The sequence below is a fragment of the Arachis stenosperma genome, chromosome 8 (assembly GCF_014773155.1).
Source record: "Arachis stenosperma cultivar V10309 chromosome 8, arast.V10309.gnm1.PFL2, whole genome shotgun sequence".
Classification (NCBI taxonomy): Eukaryota; Viridiplantae; Streptophyta; class Magnoliopsida; order Fabales; family Fabaceae; genus Arachis; species Arachis stenosperma.
The window spans coordinates 32,520,227-32,528,646 of NC_080384.1; positions in this window are offsets into that span (position 1 = coordinate 32,520,227).

Below are 8,420 nucleotides of genomic sequence, written 5' to 3' on the forward strand. Positions count from 1 at the left end.
TGATGATGCATCATATACATTAAATTCGAAACATTTTATGAGCAGAAATTTTCATGAACGGCCTAAGTGGTTTTGTTTTATTACGCCAACACATATAGTCTATAGAACCATCCTCCTTACATGATACCTTCATATATATTACATCTCTGAAGTTCTTCTAGTCAAACCGAGACTAATGGGGTTTAAACCTAGAACCTCTGCATACTACTCAAATTACGTCATATTTACAAACCACGTAGAATTCAACAACTTACTCTAATAATAATAAATACGTCAAACAACAACAAAAATAAAAATAAAATACATTCACCGTTTACATAGAACTGTTCATAACACCAAAATTATACCTCTGGAATGCTTTCTAAAGCTGGCCTCCAAGAATTCATGCTTCCATCATGTTCTTCTTTCAACCTCACTCATTCTCTTTTCTCTCATCTTCATATCTTTCAGTAATTGCGCCAAAGAAGCATATTGCTGAGCATCGTTCTCCCTCAGCATCCTTCTCAACTCTTCCTTGTTCACCACCAACCTAATCCTCCTAGTTCCACTTGTACGATCACCATCAGAGGCAGAGCGTCTCTTTACCGGCTCATTCTCATCAGTATCTTCTGCTGATACTTTGCTGTTTCTCATGCAGTTCCACATGATGTTGATTTTAGTAGTAATAATCAAAGGATTAAAGCAAAGTCAACCATATATAGAGAGTGTGGAGAAGAGAAAAGCACATGGAATATCCGATTGTTACGCGTGTCTATTGTAATTAAAAGAAGGGAGATTCTTGAGATGGACTACACTATGAATTATATATTTTTGGATACCCTTTTCGTATTTGTGCTGCATCAATATTTTACTAGTGTTGCCGGCCATTAGTTTTAACTTAACATTTTTTTTTTTAATTTGATGATAGCAGCATTGAAGTTTGCCCTGCCCCTGTTATTATTAGATTATTATAAAATTAGGCACTATATATTTATATTTTTAATATATATTTTATATTCTAATGTGTATTTTATCTAATAGTTGATTTTAGTATTTAATTTTAATGTACACTTATCATGATTATATAATGATAATCACGGAGAGATATGCAACAATATGTTTATCTTGCATTATACTTGAAGTTGTATGCCCTCTAATCAATGCTAAAAATAGTAGTACATTCCCCATGATAGGAAGGCTGATAGCAAATTAGTACTAAGCTATGATTTTGAGTGTCATCCAATTTTTTAAAATTGTTGTTATTATAAATTTTAAATTACAACATTAAATATTAATCTTAAATCCAAAATTTTTCAAAAATAGAGTTTAAAAACTAAATTTCACCTTTTTATTTATTATATTTTATATTAGTGATTTATATTTAGAGTTTAAAATTTAAAATTTATAATATTTATTTTATTTTCTATTTTTTCTTTTTTTAATAGCAAGTTAATTTTTTAAGGAACGCTTCATTCCTTATTTTCTCCTTTAGTATTTTTCTTAAAACTATTGTATAAAACATTCTAACTATACATGTTTTATTAACTTTGATAGTCCTAATTTTCAACCTTTTTTTTGTGAAATTTTACCTAGAATATTTTAATCGTACAGTTTTTAAACCATTAAATGAAAAAATGATATCTCGCATTTGTTTTCATACACTCTTATTTTCTTTCTCAATTTTTTGTATCACTATTTTGTATTTACTTATTTTTATGAAGATGGGAATGGTTTCTTTTTTCCTATTTAAATAGAAATTTTATTTATTTATTAATTTATGTAACAATAAAAAAATATTTCATTATATATCAATTTTGCAGCAGCATAATTACGATAGAAAATAATTTGACATATGAAAAAATATGAGGAAGAAAATGTTATAAGCTAATGAATTTATAAATGAAACGAAATTTTTTTAAAATTCATTCGAAATCATCATTTAATTCATTCACATCTAAGAAATCGGCATTTTTTATGTTTAAAAAGTTAATCTAGGACAGAGTAAGTCTTCCAAAATAGCATAGCTAAAATTTGAATTTTTTTAAGAATTTCAATCACATTAGTAAATTTATATATTTATATTGGGGATATATTGGTAATAATAAGAAATACCGCATATATGTTTTAATTTAGAGATTAGTTCATACATACACAATAAATATATCAAAAACTTAAAATTTTGTTTATTTAATTTAATAGATAATATTTACTCTAGTACATTAAGAGGACTAAATAAATCCTTTAATTTACTAATTTATTAGTATTTTGTTCTATTGTTAAGGTCCACATAGCATGGAACTTACTAAAGCTCAAGTTTAGGGATGACGAAATTTTTTTAAATATGGGGATCTTCGTAGGAATTGTCTTGAATGAAAACTCGAAAATGGAAAATTTTCTCCACATGAATGAGGGCAAAATTTTTCCAAAACAAGCGTGAAGATTTAAGTAGAAATTTTTCTGCTAATTTTTAAATTATTAAATTTATTTAAATATTTTAATAATATATTTTTAATATGAATTTTTTAATAATTTTACATACCATATATATATAATAAAAAATCTAATTCTAATTTTAAAAGTGTATTTTTTTCTCTTCATAATATTAATCCTGCATCATTCCACTCCGATCCACAATCATTCTAAAAGATCAGAATTCTTAAATCCTAATCTCCTAAATTTCACTTTATATTATTGTTCTTTTATATTAAAAGTTATATTTTAAGGTTATTATATTTTATGAATTATGATTATAATGTTATTTTATATTTTTAGATTTATAATTTTAAATAATATTTTATTTATATGTTGTAATAATATTTTTTTATTTTTTATTAAAGTTTTTATATAAATTATCAATATAAAAAAATAAAAAATGGAGTTCTTATTTTTTGCAGGACACGCGTAAAATAGGAATGGGTCCATATTCCTCTATGACAAAAATCAGGAGCGGAGAGGGAGAATAAATCTTGAGACTGAGAGCGAGAATAAGAAGGAGGCATGAGAGGCGGAATTTGAAAAAAATTTTTGAAGGGATCAAAAATTTTAATAAAAAAATTATATAATAGTATTTATATTATAATAAAATTTATAAATATAAGTATTTTATTTTTAAATTTATTATTAATATATAGAATTATATATGGTTAAAATTAATAAAAAATAATTCTGATTTTGATTAAAAAAATTATTTAGAATAATAAGTCAATTTGATTTTAAATAAAAAAATTAATTTAAAAAAAATTAGTTTTTATATAAAAAAAATTAATTTTTGCACATAAAAATTTATTTTAATTTAGAAAATTAATTTTTTTATCTAAAAACTGATTTTTCTTTTTAAAAATTTAATTTTTTATTTAAATTATATAAAATCAATTATAACTTATAAATTATTTTTTAATATTTTAAAAAATTAATTTTACTTTTAATAATATTTATCTCTCAAAAATCTCAAGATTAATTATTTTTATTATAAATTAAATAATATAATACAACAAAACAAAGTCTTAAATTTATAATAAAATAAAAATATCAAAATTTATTAATTTAAACAGTGTTATATTATAATAGTATTAAATTTATAAAGTTGATTTAAAATTAAAATAATAATTTTTTATTAATAACTGATATTACTATTAGTTATATTATAATTTTTATTATTCTAAAAATAAAATAATGTATGAAACTATATAAGAAGCTAAATATAATTTAGCGTTCATTCTATAATAATATTTAATTTGTAACGTTGATTTAAAGATATGTCACTTGTTGTTGATTTAAAAATTTGCTATTTGTTATGTCAAATAGGATTGGATAAAAAATTTGAAAGATTGGTGAAGATGTACATAAAATTCAGATACATAAATTAAAGGAATAAGTACTTTTTTCGTCCCCCAAAGTCTCGGATCGAAATCAAAATCGTCCCGACCTTTTTTTTTTGTTAAAATCATCCTCAACGTTTAAAAACGCTTTAAAATCATCATTTTCCAAATTTTTGAACCAAAATACCCTCATCATCATCATTCTCCTCTTCACCTTCCTCATCCTACCACCTCCACTGCCACCAACATCACCACCACCACCACCACCAAACAGCAACAACACCATACCACCACAACCACCATCAACACCAACACCACCACCACCACCACCAGCATCAAGCCCCTCACCGTAAACCCCCACCCCTCACCCCCTCACCGTAACCCCCCACCCCCTCACCCCACTCCCTCACCGTAACACCCCCTCCCCCCACCCTCACCCCCTCACCGTAACCCCCACCCGCTCACCCCACTCCCTTACCGTAACCCCCCACCTCGTCCTCATTCCCCTCTCTTTATGGTCATCATCATCATCATCAACAGATTTCATCAACAACAACAAATTTCATCAAAAACACAGAAATTCAAATTTCAGCAACAACAAATTTCATCAACAACAACAAATTTCATCAAAAATTCAGTTCACAGAAGAAGAAGAAGAAGCAGTGGTGCGGCGCGGTGCAGTTCGGTGTGGTGCGGCAGGACGGCAAGGCGGCGGTGCAGTGGTGCGGCGGTATGGAGGAAAAGAAGATGGTCGTGCGATGGTGCAGTGCAGTACGGCAGGGCGGCGGTGCGGTGCGGTGCGGCAGGATGGCAGGTCGGCGGTGTGGTGTGGTGCGGCAGGACGGCAAAGTAGCAGGATGGTCCCCCTTCTCTCCCCCCTCCTCCCCCTTTTTCTCGCGGCCTCCCCCAGTTTCTTTCTCTCCCCAGTCCCCACCTCCTTTTCTTCTTTTTTTATTTATTTATTTTATATTTATTTTATTTTATAATTTTTTAATAATGAAGGATAATTTGGTAAAAAATAAAATTGAAGTAAAAAATGACGATTTTATAACGTTTTGTAACGTTGAGGATGATTTTAATAAGAAAAAAAGGTCGGAGACGATTTTGATTTCGACCTCAAATTTTTGGGACGAAAAAAATATTTATCCCTAAATTAAAAGTATATCAATTTAATCAAACAAACTATTTTTTTCTTTAAAGTAAAATTACTAATATTTTTACAAAAATTTTGGGGTCATGGCTCCCTTTACCCACACAAAGTTCCGCCATTCGGCATGCCCCGCCCGGTTGTCATCCTTACTCAAGTTGCTTGAAAAAGGAGAGAGGACTATGGTCTAACTCTAAACCTAGGATGCCTTTTTATTTTTTGGTTAAACAACCAATGATGTCTTTACTCTTCTCCCCATTTTTATCATGGGCTCAGCCCAGAAAAAAAGAATCCGACCCGACCATGAATCCGACTCACCCATATTCTTGTACCCCGCTCACGTACCACCCCTTGAGAAATGTAAGTTTTATTTTGGGCCACTTGATAGCCACATAACGTGGGTGCCACTTTTCTATCCTAGCCCACATCTATTTGCAAGGTGGGTCAATTGAGTCATGTTTACAATAAGTCAAAATTTATACTTTAGGTATAAGGCATGCAGGTCTCCCGAGTAACTTGATGGTAAGGAGCAATAACTCAAACCCAAGTGATCCCGGTTCGAGACCAGCATTGAGAGAGAAGAGAAGAAGAGAGATGGAAGAAGAATATGAGGTATTTCAAAATACCTCTCTTTTTTGCTAGTTTCTATTGTTCCGATAAATATTTAGCTCACTCGTACTTTAAATTATTTAAAAATAAATTTTAATTTTTGTTCATCAAAATTTTCTAGATAATCTAAAATTGAAATCAGTTAGAATCTTATAATTTAAAAGTTTTAAATCTTAATTTAGTCTAACACTTTCCCTCAACTAGAGAAACAAATACTAGTTTCTATTATTCCGATGAATATTTAGCTCACTCGTACTTTAAATTATTTAAAAATAAATTTTAATTTTTGTTCATCAAAATTTTCTAGACAATCTAAAATTGAAATCAGTTAGAATCTTATAATTTAAAAATTTTAAATCTTAATTTAGTCTAACACTTTCCCTCAACTAGAGAAACAAATACTTTAATATTAGTGACGGAGCTTAAACATAATTTTTTAAGAGAGAAAAATTTATATCAAATAATAAATAATATTTTGGTATAGACTTTACTTAAAATAAGTTCGTCTAATCTCATTTAAAATATTATTAAAATATATTTGAAGTCATTTTTCAAAATCTCGTTATAAATAATTAAGATTAAATTTGTTATTAAATGACTCTTTGAACTTTCGAAAATTATATTTCACTTTTTTTCTATAAATTATTAGAGTTATAAAATTATCAAATAAAATTAACATTAGTAAAGTTATATTTTTTTTAAATATTAATCTTTTTCTTAAAAAATACATCAATTTTTTAGTTGTTCATTATTACAATGATAGAAAATTTAAAATATATAAATTATAAAATATTTAAAAAAATTATAGTTAAGATAATAAATATTAAAAATCATAATAATTATTAAATATTTAAATATCTTTTATTAGCGAAAAAATTGGTATATATAATAGGTCAACAATAAAATCTATTGGCCGGTCTTTATACCTGGTTTATTTAAATCTGAAATCTGAAGTTTAATATCTGTTAAAATATTAACAATTTTAAAAAATAAAAAATAGAAAATAAATAAATAAGTAAAAAATTAAAGATATTAAAAATATAAAAATGTATATATATAATTAAAAAATAAATAATTTATTAAATACGAGTACTTAAATATTATAATAAATACAAGTTAAAACTCTAACCGTTACATCTTTATATAAAATAAAATTTTTTGGCCTATTAAAAAACTTATGTTTTTAATTATGTATATTTTAATTTTATCCGATCAAATATTTTTTATTTTTTTTATATAGTCACATCCAAATTTATAATCTTCATTGAGTTTTAGATTTATTATTTATAAGTATCTGAAATTCAAAGTTAGAATACTTAATTGATCATATTCCCAATTAAACCCAATAACTTAATTATATATATAATAAAAAGTTGATGAAATATTGAAAAATGATTATCTATGTAATAACAACTAATCAAGGAAATTTATTTGTATCTACATGCAATGAACATATCCATAATTTAAGTCTTTTTCAAATTGGATTTCCTGTGAATGCAAAGGAGGAGGTTTGCAGTGCAAGGCATCTTTAGATTTAGAAAAAAAAAAATACAATAGGTTTTTAACCTTTTCTCTGTAGATATTTTAGTTTTCGAAGAATGAAAAATACATTCATGTCTCTAATTCCTTTAAAATGTGGACAAATTTATCCTTCTATTGAAGTCATTCTGTTAGGCCCAATAAAAAATGCTGACGTGACTCCTGTAGCGCTAACCTGGTCGTTACGGGATAACACGTGGACTATAACTTCTAAAAACATGACGTATTAGTCCCCACGCACCAAAACGACGTCGTTTCACCTTATTTAATCTCCTTCTGCATTACCCATAAACCCCCTTCTTTCTTGTGTCTAGGGGTGGAAATAGGTCAGGCGGCCTGTCAGGGGCCTACAGCCTGGCCTGTGTTTGGCCTGACCTAGCCTGGCCTGATAAGAAATAGGCCCAGGCTCAGGCTATTAAAAAAGCCTATATTCTTTAAAAGGCCAGACCTAGGCTTTTGAAATAGCCTGTTGGGCCTGTCAGGCTGGCCTGAGCCTGCAAATATATATAGAGAATTTTATTATAATAGTAAAAATGCTATTAGAAGGATTTGAACTTGGGTCTTCTATGTTATAATAATACCTTTATCCACTAAGTCATTTGTCTCTTTAATTATATTTGTGTATTTTGTATCAATATTATTCATAAATTTATTATTTTATATTTTATAATTTTAAAAATTAAATTATATCTTAAATTTAATTATTATTAAAAAAAATAGGCCTATTGACAGGCTTCAGGCCAGGCCAGATTTAACAACAGGTCAGGCTCAGTACTCATTAAAAAGCCTATACCAGGCTACAGGCCAGGCTAAGGCCAATATATTCTATTATAGGCCTGGCCTGTTAAGAGTAAAGCCTGGCCTGCCCTAGCCTGTTTCCACCCCTACTTGTGTCTCCCACGACTCCCACCGACCAAGGAGCACGCCAATTGCCACGATTTCCACCGTCAATGGCACCGTTGATTGCCCTATGCGCACCCTCCAAAACTACTGTATCCCACTACTCTGTTCTAGTCTCATCGTGGCGCTCCTAGGGAAAGACCGCCATCGTTAGTAGTGGTGGCTTGGCCACAATCAAAGAAGCATGATAGAACCAACCTCTACAAGGATCGCTGTCGAAACTCAGTGCTGCCTCCACATGACCGTTCGGTGCTCCTCGCATCGCAACAACGCCATCCTCGCCGCTCTGGATCCAGCCACCTCCATCATGCACGGTGTCCTCTCTTTCCTCCTTTGTGTCGGCGCCACTACCTCGATGTAGAACTGCAGCTTCACCAGTATCGCTTGCTGTCGTCCGACCAATGGCCGCCTTTGTAAACGAGTACGGT